A 13519-nucleotide genomic window follows, 5' to 3' on the forward strand; every position below is an offset into this window, starting at 1 on the left:
TGGAACAGCACACCATTAGTCAAGAGTTTTTGAACTCAAAAGAAAATGACTTGGTATATAATCTTTCTACAATGGTTTTATCTTATGACCAATTACAGGTTTTGCAGAAAGGTCTTTCATATATATTCCTGCTACAGTCAGTAATTTTTGTGACACTGTACTTGATTTGAAATTGTTTTGTAGGAATGTGATGTTAAAATTGTTATTTCTGAAGACAGATGTTCAAATCAATGTACTGAAGAAGCCCAGTACATTTGTCCCTAGCTTTCATACTCAAGTAGAGGCCTTTATGAGAACATGTGCACAAGACCTGTTTTGTATGTACAATAACAGTAACAATATTTTTAAAAAGACGATGAGATTTTACAATTTGTCTGCTAGAGAGCACAGGGCTTTATAAGAATTACAGGCTACTGATAGATTGCTATTTGCCCCACCGACAAAGTAGATTATTTAAAAGCTATGCACCTGTTATTGTCAGATTCATCTACTTAACACTCATAGATGTGAGAAAGATTATTTGTGATGTACATAATGAGTTATATGCCAGTCTAGCCTGCAGGTATATCAGCAAGGAATTGTATGAGTTTTTCTTGGTTGAAGCACCTGTCATTCCTTTGATCAAAGGTTTGCCTAAGATACATACGTCTTTACAAAATCCCCCTTATAGACCTATTGTATTGGGTAATGATTGGCTCACTGAGCCTCTCTCTTATCTAGAGAAGACCCTTCATCCATTGTTATTAAAGATGTTGACAATCTTAGCTGATACAAATGGGTTTTTAACATCTTTATATGAAGTTCTACAAGTAAATGCATTAAGTGACAATGAGATAGTGGTCACACTTGATGTTTGTTCATTATTTACTTGTATGCCAAATCATGTAGATATTGAATTTATGAAAAAAATTTTGATAGAGAACAGTGATTTTCCCATCAACACTATACATACATTATGTATGTTGATGGAGTTGGTGTTAGTGAATAATGTTTTTATGTTTAATAGGAATTATTACTTACAAGTAGCTGGGATAGCCATGGGTACCCCATGCGTGAATACCTATGCCAACATGGTCATGGCACATTGGGAAGAGTACCTTGGCCCTAGTGCAGGAGGAGTATTCGAGGTTTGTCACCAGTTATAAAAGATATGTGGATGTCATATTTTTTATATGGTGTGGCACAGAGTTTAAGTTGTTAAATTATATAAAGTATTTACGGGATACCACGTCCTTTTTGAGATTGACTTTGCATATTAGTGCTTACTACTAGGAAGATCCTATTAAGAAGATACTAGTAAGACAGAATTTGTAGACGTTAGGCTCCAGAAGGTAGATGGGGGATTAGTTACTATACCCTATAAGAAAGAATGCAAAAGGAATAGTTTTTTTTAAAAAGAAGTAGCATGCACCCCATTAATGTATTCAATAATGTCACAAGGGGACAGGCTTTATGTGTATCCACACTAACTAGATGTGATGTGGCTTATATGTCCCAAAAGAATATTTTAAAACAACAGTTTTTAGAGAGAGGGTATGATAAGATGGAATGTGAAAACATTTTTAGGACAGTAAGGGATGATAGACAGATGTTAGGCAAACCATATTTTGCTAAAAGGAATAATTTGCAGGTAGCAACATCGATCAAGTTTGATGGGAATAGATGCAGGATTTTTCTGTCCTTTACATCTCATAATAAGAGTAATATTAATATTCTACAGCGAAACTGGCACATTTTGACAGCGGATGAGAACATCAAGAGATTGGTGGGTGACAGACCTGCCATCCCCTATAAGAATGTAAAATCTCTAAAGAGACATGCCTTTAATAGATCAGGTACCTTTAGGTTTGAGATATCAGAGACGGTATGGACTTTTAGCTGTAGACATTGTAATTATTGTGAATATATTTCTAAAGACAATATGTTTGTATATCCAACTACCTCCAGAGTTTTTAAGTTTTCCCATTATGCAGATTGTACTACGAAAAGCATGGTCTATTTAGCCAGGTGAGAGAAATGCCCCAAGTTTTACATAGATAAGACTAATCAGGCACTAAAAGACAGAATTAGAGAACATATTTATTATATAAACACACTTGATACTAGAAGTGCCCTAGTAACACATCTTTTACAGGCAGGGGCTGAACATCGGTTTACTTTTTTAGTTATATAGGTCATACATACTGACGGTAGGATGGAGGACGTTAAGAATTTGACAGAAAAGGCAAAACAGAGATGGATCATTCAGCTGCAGGCTGATAAGAACTTTGGGCTGAATGATGCTGTTTCTCTAAGACCGTTCTTGAAGGATAGGAAATTGGTTCACTAGTTTTTATTCTGCAACTGTTTAATGTCGACACAAAGGTAGTGTTAGTTGACAGCTGCTAGGATAGAGGTGAATACGTTCTCGCAATATTTACACCATGTTTTCAGGGTAGCGTTTGCTTTACACTTACACACACTTGTTGGATCTTACAAAAATTCCTTTGGTAAGTTATATACTGAGATTTTTTTCATAAGAATAATTTGCGATGATTTTTATAACAGATTCACCAGTCATTGTTTTAGGTGCTGTGCATTTACTTTATTGATGCTGTTTTCATTGATCATGGAAAACGTATTTATTTCAAATGTTCACAATGTTTTAAATGATTATGTTTAGATGGTAATATGATATGTGGGAGAGTCTTATATGAGAGCTTTATATGATATCTTGATGTTATTGGATTTGTATAAAGTTTTTGTATGAAAGTTTATGTAAGTGCTGATTTGTGATGAACTGAAGTATCAGTTAGTTGGTATGACAACTTTTAATTACTGAGAGAGTCGCTTGGTTCTTATTTAAACAGCAGTTGATATAGTTTGTTTTCAGACAAACAGCTGTTAACCATAACTAAACCCAACAAAAGAGCTGGACAGTGTCTGTACTCCCATATCATTGCTAAAGTTTGGAATTCCTTACCCTTCCATATAACACAAATTGATTGTATAAAAACCTTTAAATCGGGACTAAAAATCACATTACCTAAATAAGCCCTCCTGCTGCTGCAAAACAAACAGGCCACCTTAAAACTGTTTCTTAATTAATTCTTGTATGTGAAATGTCTCATAGTAGGATCCCTAACCTCTGTTTTGTACACAGTTATTTCAATTTTTTGTCACAAACACACACTATAAATGCACTGTTGTATATCTCTGCATTTTACACATGTAACTTTCTTTGCCTGTGTATTGTGGTCCTAAATATTTAATAATGTAAACTCAGTACTGTCCTGAATTGCATATCTCTGCTTTTATTTATGTAACTTCCTTTATACTTATGTTAAATTTGTATACTTTCTAATACTTTGTTGGAGCTTTTCTCCCCGGGCCTCCACTGAAAATGGGTTTCTGACCCAGTGGACTTTCCTGGTAAACAAATGTCAACAAATAAATAACTAAATAAATAAATAACAAAGTCTGATGAAGCATGGTTGATTCATGAGAAAGCACTTACTGTGCTTGATTTTTATTTCAATAAACATTTTTATTTCAACAAATGTTATTATTTGATAGCTATTTGCCGTGTCTTGTTGCCACTACGTTTTGTTACTGGATTTTATATTCTGTACGAAGTGTCGTGACTTAGTCCTTGGCAGTGAATTTTTGGTTGTTTAGATTGATGGAATGATATTTAAGATAGTACATCTATTCACCATATTCATATGGTTAAATTCCAAAATACTAATTTTAATAAAATACTCCAAGTTCTTAAGATTACTGAAGTCTAGAAACATTTGGAATAACAAATAGTGAAGCATCAATAACTTCCTCATAACCTTGAGGAAATCTGACAATAAAGAGATGGTGGTATATTTCACCCATAGACATGCATATTTCTCTTTTCAACTTTATTTATAAAATGTTATGAATTTCAACATGTTACATTTTCAGAATAATAGGTAATTGTCTGCAGATGTAAGTCTAAACCACTTATCGTCTTTATGGTATACACACAAACACACAAAACAGCTCTACCACCTGCAGCACCTTGGTAATGGGTGATAACCCTAACACTTCCCTAACCCTACACCTTACCTTAATAAAAACCTTCATGCAACACTGCCACCACACAAGACACACTTGCACTCACAAACATGCAGAAGCACACAATTGTTGTTTGTTTTTTCGGCTTTTCCCGGTTAGGGGTCACCACAGCGGAACTCCGGTCCGCTAATGATTGGCAGTCGATTTTTTTATGGTGCTGAGTTGCCAGCTTGATGCCCAACCTTCAGCGAAGGCACGCCCATTCACGCATGTCTTTCAAAGGCCACTCAACCACGGGGAGGACATGCAGACTCCACACAGAAGGCACTCCCCACACATTAGCTGAGAATTGAACACACAATAACAACACTAAATCAATCCCCTTACTTAACCTTGACATTAACCCTAAAAGACAGACACTTGCACACAAACATACAACACCTGTCCCCAAGCCTAACCCTAGCTATCGTTTATTAACTGGAACACCTTCAGATAATGCTATAAATGAATTCAGTATAGCTTTCCTAAATATCCTAAATAGCCTTGTACCTCCTAGAAGAAAGGCACTAAAAACAAATAATGCAATCTTGCTATTCAAAAAGAGTACTGCTAATGCAGAATCGAAACAAAGTGTGGAAGGAATGGCAAAAATATAAAATACAATATCTCAAAAAGTTCAGAATGTTCCACAACCTTATTAAAAACCAAATAAAATATACTATAACAAATTTCAAAACAATAAACACAACCCTAAAAAATTCTGGTCGGTCATTAAAGAAATCTTATATTCTGCAAAAAGTCAACCCTAATCTCTCTCCCAATAACTCACCATTCAAGACTGCAATAGAATTCAAAAATCATTTCATAGATAGTATAGTGTCCCTAACCAATGATTCCCCATCACCCAATCCTAACAGTCACATATCACCACATCCACCTTCAAACCTGTACCCACATCCAATATAAAACTACTCTTAAAGAAACTCAAACCATGCTGTACCTTTCAAGCATTTACCTTAAAATTGCAGCCAACAGCATTGCTTACCGTGATTCATCCTTATAAGTCAGTCATCTAGGAAACCTATGTTCCCTTCCCTATGGAAAAAAATTACACATTATCTCTCTAGACAAAGGAGGAAATTCAGCAGACATTACTAACTTTAGACCTATAGCAATCTTATCCTCCCTATCCAAAATACTTGAAAAATGTATTCAGAAACAATTGTTGAACTATCTCCTGCAGGAAGAACTCCTATCCCCCTGAAAACATGGTTTCCATCCCTCCCATAGTACTAACACTGCACTTCTAACCTTTACTGATACTATCAATAAAGCTAGAGGTAATGGTAAACTGGTCTCCTCCTTATCTCTAGACTTGTTTTAAGTCTTTGGCACAATTTGTCATAGCAAATGTCTACTTCAAATGTCCTCACTAGGTCTGTCTCAGTCCATCTGCTTTCAGAACCCATGACTGTAGAGTACTAAAAAGCCTAAATTGGTTAGAACTACCCCATCAACTAACATAAACAGCTTCTTACCACTTATAAAATTATCCAACATCCACCTGCTTGTCCAACATGAAATACCATTCTATGTAGCTATGTTTATAATTGGTCATTTCAATGGTCAAAAACTCCTCTCAGTCCACAAACCTATCACATCACAAGACCATGTTGCTAAGGTCTGGAACTCCTACATCCATAAGGTTATTACCCTCCCTCCAGTCCTTTAAAATCATTCTGAAAGGCTTCCTAGCTAAAATCCTCTTCTGTTCTTCCTCAACCCCACTGTAAACTATATCCATAAATATGAACAAGTACGTATTCATATCATATACATCCTTGCACTCTCTTCATCATTCACTTCCTTACTTCTATCGTTTTATTTCCTGACTCTTTTTCTAAATATGTCATAACCCTGTTTTCTCTCACTTCATATTGTAATTCCTGTTTGTATTATGCTAGCTTACTTAAAAATGTTTTCTATAATATGGCTACAATTTCTCTAAATATTAAATAATTGTCATATAAGTTATATTTGTTCTTATCCAATGTTTTTACATTATGTCTAATTTGGTATAATTATTTAAACTGTAGATGTTTTCTATGATTTTTGAAGATTGCAACATTATTGTTCTTAAAATGTTTTTGTCATTCTTTGGAGCCTTTATCCCTGGGTTTTCCCTGAAAATGGACATCAACCCAATCGGACTTTCCCGGTAATCAAATGTCAGTAAATAATAAAAATGTTTCACAAGCACACTCTCCCCCTCCAACCCTACTAACCTGTCTCAGCAAAACATAACATCAACATTTGCACCTCTCAGCTATCTGTATTATCGACAATAAACCCCACCCCTGGGTTTGTTAACCAGACGCACGTTCAACAAAACACAGGTGACCATGTAGACATACAAGTTCAAAATCCTGAAAAAACACAGGATACCAACTCTCACTATACTCCAGCACAAGTACATACAGAAACAAATAAAACACAAACTATATTACTGTTCTCCAAGTATAAGTAGGGTGGCAAGCCCACCCGCACCCCCCCTGCTACTTAAATATATCAACTCCAAGATTGCACTTAGTGAAGTGCAATCTCGGAGTTGATATATTTAAGTAGCAGGGGGGTGGGGGTGCAGGGGGAGCTTGCCCCCTGCATATAGTTGAAGGGTAACATGTTTCTGTATGTACTTGTGCTGGAATATATTGAGTGTTGGTATCTTGTGTATTTTCAGGTTTTTGAGTTTTCAGTATTTTGAACTTTCAGGATTTTGGGCTTTCAGGATTTTGTAGCGCTCCCATATATTATATACAATGCCTGATTTGCCTTCAGTTAATACCCGATTACTGCTACTGAATTGCTTAGGGGCAGCATTAGCTTATTTTACATCTTTCTTTTGGAAAACAATATTTTCAAATTCTGTACAACTCCTGCTGCTTACATAGATAGGTGGGTATGCATGTATATACTTATAAGATTTTGCATGTTATTTGAACAACAGGTCTATCTATCTATCTAGCTATATTTTTTATATTTCTGTATATACCATAGATTCCATCACTGCATGACCACCATACTAACCAAACATTAAACAACAAAACATTTCACATGCATTCTGTTGCCCTAAACAGGCTGTATTCAGAGTCAGTAATTGGAATGTGAATTACCTTATTATCTCAAAAGTTATTTCACAGATACATGAAGGCTGGATTCTTCTATGTATGCTTTGGTATGCCGACAAGCTAATTGGTCAGTTTACAGTGAAGAGACTGTATGACTGTAGTAGCTTCTTAAAGCACAAGTAAAACACACAGACACACAAACACACATTTTAAAAACTGAGCAAAACTTCTGACACCACATACAAATGAAGGAAATGCTAAGCTTTACATTGCTGTTAACAATGGATTCATCCATACATTCATGTAGTAAAAGACAGAGCAAGCATCTGAAAAAAAATGTGTCTGTTCTCTAAATTAGATGATAAATCTATACATTTATGATATTACTTTACTTAGGAGCTGAATCAGGTGGCTTTGTTTTGTGCCACCTAATTTTTCCTTTATTAATTAAAATTGCAGAAATGTAACTTGCACACCCATTAATATTTTTATTTGGTTTTATCAATTTTCATATATGGTATAAACTAAGGTCCACCACACACACATTCTTTATTTAGGGATGAACTTTGTTCTATAGTAATTGACTTACACACTCAGTACACAGGTGGAGCATAACACATAATGTCCATTAAGGCATAAATCTATCCAGTGAGTATATTATGACACACTGAAAAAATATTGTTAAACCCACTACCTCACTTTGGAAAACAACAGTATGAAAAAGCTGTTTGCAAATCTGCATGTTCTTCTGTTAAAAAAAAAGTTCAGGTCTGGGCCATTGCCAAGAAATGGGCATAGATAGATAGATAGATAGATAGATGGAACACATGTATATATCTCTGATTATCTACCTATTTATTTTCCTATCCGCTAACTGTCTGCCTATCTACTAATGTCTGTCTGTTTATCTAGCTATATAGCTACACATTTGTCTCTCTGTACATATATGCACCCTTTCTGGGGTAACTGATAGAAAAAAAGGGACTACTGGGATTACAATTGATGGACTAACTGGCATTACAATTGATGAACTACTGGCATTACAATTGATGGAGTACTGGGATTGCAACTGATGGAGTACTGGGATTGCAACTGATGGAGTACTGGGATTACAATTCTTGGACTACTGTGATTATAGTTCACAAGTCATGATCACTTGCCTCCGACTGCACTATGATTTTACTACAGATTCATATACATTATACAAACGGAGTGGGCAATCTGGCATTGAATAGTTGCAAGGTAGTAGTCTGAAGAGAATTGCAATATAATTAAAGTAACATTTCAAACCAATTAAATAAATAAAATTAGCAAACTCCTGAGCATGTTTGTAAAACCAGTTATGTGCTTAGATATTTTTAACAGAAGTTGGGAAGTGGAACTAATCAGCACTATAGGAAAACATATATGTGACCAACTCCAGTGACATAGAGATTTCAGACATTAAGCTGCCACTTAAGAAAGTAAAAGAGGACATTTTGGAAGACTAAAGCATTTTCCCAGTCTGTACTTTTTTCATATAAAATTAAAAAAAAATGAAGCAGCACAGGAGTCTGTCTAGTTCCAAACTCAACACCATGAGTGTTGAGGAAAAAATAAACAACAGAGAAGCTAGTAGTCTTAAAATGTTGTTAATGAGCTTAGACACAATAATTTTCAAAAATCATGAAACTCAGGTAGTGTTTCAAAGCAACAAGCATTTATATATCACAGACAACAATCTTCAGTAACAAAAAAAAATCTGAAATGTTTTAACAATGTTAAACATAGCAGCTTTTATATTCTTACACCTGGGATTTCAATACAATTAAAGCCATTATTAAGCAGAACTGGGTCATCCTCACTGACAATCAGCAGCTTGTAAGGGTTTTAGGAGCTCACCTTGCTTTTTTATATAGAAAGACCAGAAGCATACTTAGCTATGTGGAAAAGAAAAATAAAGAACACCAGGATGACAAGAGCATTCAAATCTGTGGGTCACCTAACTGCACTTTCTGTGAATACTTAATGGAATGCAACTCATTTGAGTGCCCCTATCTTAAAAAGATGATGAAATCTTCAGCATGTGGTAAATGTAATACTGAAAAAGTTGTATATAGGGCCATGTGTAATGACTGCCCTGCATTTTATGTGGGTAAGAATATGAATAAACTGAAAAGGAGGATTTCAGGTCATCTTTCTGACATCAGACATAAATACCAGAGGAATGCTTAATCCAAACACTTAACCCAACAAATAAGTATCACAAGCAGTCAATAGTGGACCTTTTATTATATTTCAATACTTTATTCCAATATTAAACAACCGATTAAACACTTTCATCCTAAGAAAAACTAGGACTTCATCAGAATCACCATTCCTTAATCTCAGACTTCCTTTTATAGGAAGAAAGCATTTCTTATTAATTAATTAAAAATTTTAAAGAAACAGTACATGTAAAGATATCACTAAACTGTGATTACCCAGACCAAGACTGCTAACACTACAACACATTGATTATCCTCATTTTTCTTAGGATGAAAGCTCTTAATATGTTGTTTAATATTGGAATAAAGTATTGGAATATAGTAAAGTTAAGTCCACGATTGACTGCTTGTGATACTTATTTGTTGGGTTAGTTGTATTGTATCACTAAACTTTTCATTTTTTTTAGATTATCCAAACAATTATTAGAACACTCCAGACATTCTGATTTTAAATTTATCATTCTTGACTATGTGGAGATGGATGAACTTGAAGAGGACGTCAACGGTCTGTTGCAGAAAAAAAAAATGATGCTGGCAGTTGAAATTAAATGTCTTCAGCAAACCAGGACTTAACTATTATTGCTCTATTAAGAGCGTGTTGAATTTACATAAGCTGCCACACAATTAGTAAAGGTTTTTAGGGAATGTTTTGAGGAATATTTTTATGTACTAAAAATATTCTAAGTAATAATAAACATGATGCTAGAATATATATATATATATATATATATATATATATATATATATATATATGTATATACATACATAGGTTTACTATGGGAAGGTCGATCTGGATTCCGTCGAATGATGGAATCACTGACCCACATCAGAGAAAGAACAATGTCAAATTCTGACATTGTCAAAATACATCTCGACTTCGACCTTGGAATGGGCTTTAACATGGGTCAAGATGGGGGGGAGATTTGTACTTTGACAATATTGGGTTTGACATTGTCGCCGTTCTGCCTCCGGACTTCAGTACAGTGGATTCGACCGAATCCACTTCAACCTTCCCATAGTAAGCATATATTATGTATATATATATATATATATATATATATATATATATATATATATATATATATATATACTTATGTGTGTGTGTGTGTGTATACATATATATATATATATATATATATATATATATATATATATATAATTACTTTAACTTCAGTTCTGTTTTGATTAGATTTACTTCATCAAACCAGAGATTTAAACGGTAAATTCAAATCACACATTTTTAATACCGCTATTACCATGTAGTACTTGTATAATTCCTCCATTTGCCATAATCACAAATGCCCATGCACATACCTGCATACTTTTATACATTACTAGTTTACTTCATAGGTAGGTACTAGGCTATCGGCCCTGGGGCCTATACAAGCCCAGCCAAAAAGGTACCCTGGCTTTTGCCACCCAAGAAAATTATTTTCCTGTGCCACTGTCGAGCAGAGTCACAGAGGTGATCCCGGGGGGTGAATTTCCTATTTCCCATCCAATCATCAAGATTTTTCTTGAAGAGTGCTAATGAGGAGCTTTGTTTGATATAGATAGGTAGTTTATTCCAGAGTATGGGAAGTCCCTGGGACAGGAATCTATCCCTCTGGCATGTTCTTTTTATTGTGGTGACAAGGTTTAGGTCCCTAGAGCGTGTAGTTTGGAGGGATTGAGATTTCTGTAAGTGGAGCATGTCCAACAGCTCTGGGTTTGACATAGCTTTGTATGTTAGGCAGAGATCACCTCTGAGTAGGCAATATGCGATGGAGTAAAGCTGGAGTTTTTTTTAGATGGTTTGTGTAGGGCATCTGTTTGAGGCCGGTAATCCTCTTTGTGAGGTACTTCTGCGGCCTTTCCAGTTGTAGGTATCTTGTGAGGTACATACCAAAAGGGGCGTTGTACTCGATAATGGGTCTAATGAGTGATGAGTAGAGGGGAACAATGACCCCTTTTTCCTGGATGAGAAACCTTTTGTGATGAGGTGTGCCATGTCGAAGGATTTCCTGATTACTGTGACGATGTGATTATCAAAGGAGAGACTACTGTCCACCTGTGTCCCATGGTCTCTTATCACACTTTCAGTGTTAAGTATACTACTGCCTATGTTGTAGTTCATGGGTACAGAGTTTTTACCAAAGGGGTTGACAATGCACTTTTTGGCATTGAGCTTGAGGCCATGGCTTTGACACCAGGCATCTGTCTCAGTGAGGCCCTTTTGTAAGATGTCCACATCATTAGGAGTTTCAATTATGGCTCCTAGTTTGCAGTCATCTGCAAACTTCATTAGCCAAAGATCTTTTATGTTGGCCTGTACTTCAGAAAAGTAGATACCAAACAGGAGAGGACCCAGGACTGAACCCTGTGGTACTCCACTTGTCACTGGTCTGAAGTCGGATTTGGAGTCTGCTACTTTCACAGTGTGGGTTCTGTCAGTGAGCCAGTTGGCAACCCATCTTGTGACATAGGGATTTATACCTAGTTTAGTGAGTTTATCTATACTTCCTGAGTGGGGGATGGTGTCGAAAGCCTTGGCAAGATCTAGATAGGCTGTGAGAACCACCTTACTTGTCTACGGCTTTGGTGACTGCTTCAAAGAAGTCTATCAGGTTTAGGAGACATGATCTGCATTTTACAAACCCAAACTGAGTGGGGTCCAGAGTTTGGAGATTACCAATGTCTTTGTTTATAAGTTCCATGATGATACATTCCATGGCCTTGCAGACCAGGCTCGTCAGGCTAATGGGGCGGTAGTTCCCGGGGTCCATGCTGGCTCCCCCCTTGTGGAGTGGGATAACCGTTGCTGTGTGCCATTCAGCATGCACAAAGCCTGAGGTGAGGCTATGATTGAACATGGTACTTAGGTGGGATGCCAGTTCATTCTGTAGTTCATGTAGAACGCAGCCTGGGATGTTGTCTGGTCCCATGGATGCTGTGTTCTTGGCTTTGGAGAGTGTGGTTTTTACTTGTGCAGCCATGATTACAGGAATTTTGCATTCTTCTGGTATAGAGATGGGCTCTTTAGGGGGTGAGAGAGGGGTAAAGTTAGCACTGAACCTATCTGCCAGGATGTTGGCAATATCAGTTGGGTCTGTATATTTAGTGCCATTGTGCTGTAACGCAGAGCAGATCTGAGTGTTGCCATTGAGATTTTTGACATAGCTATAGAATGCTTTGTGGTTGTCTTTAGAATCAGTGGTGATTTTGTTTTTGTAACTAGCTTTGGAGGATTTTATCAGGGATTGCAGCTTCTTACTGAGGCTGACCAGGGAGCTCCTCCACTCGTGGGATTTTACTCTCTTTTGCAACAGTTTCTTCCTTCTATTGTACAGTTTGTTTATGGCAGGGGACCACCAGATTGGCTTCCTTTTTTTGGAGGATAGTGTCTTGGTTCTGTTTGGGATAGCACGATCTAAACACTCATGTAAGTGCTTATAAAGTGCAACTGTGTAGGATTCATTAGTCATAACTGTATTGTCCATCTACATGGGTGTCATGAAGTTCACCACTTCTGTCTTAAGAAGCATGAAGTTGGCTTTGGAGAAATTTTTTACCATGGTTTCCTTAATGGGGGGTTGGGGCAGGATGTGGATATCTAGGGTAATTAGTTTATGGTCGGATCGGACCAATGAGGCGTTGACTTCAGGTGTGGAACACCGGTCACTAATGTTGGTGATGACTAGATCTAGGATATTGTTGCCCCTGGTGGATGTGTGGATAAGTTGATCCAGGGCATTGGAGTTTATGAATTCCAGAAAGCGCTGAGCAAAGGAGTTGGTACATGAGTTGTTTTCCCAGTTAATGGTGGGGTAGTTGAAATCGTCCATTATTCGGGTGTTTGGTTGAACCCTAATATTTTCCAGTACATCAAGAAAAGAGGAGTGGGAATCCTAGGGCATGGTGGGTGATCTGTAGCAAGCTACAATTTGGATTGCAGTTTTGCCCAGAGTTAGTTGCACTTGGAAACCTCGGCTGCATTATGCTGAGCAACTAGCCTGGAGGTGTGGATATCCTTAATGAATATGGACACACCTCTGCCTTTGGTGTACCGGTCCAGGTTACATGGCCAAAAAGTGTGGTATGAGTTATAGCCTGGTAGTGCAGGGGTGCTGTCTGGAGCCT

This window comes from Protopterus annectens, chromosome 12.part0, assembly GCF_019279795.1.
Source record: "Protopterus annectens isolate FY-2018-M chromosome 12.part0, PAN1.0, whole genome shotgun sequence".
Lineage (NCBI taxonomy): Eukaryota > Metazoa > Chordata > Ceratodontiformes > Protopteridae > Protopterus > Protopterus annectens.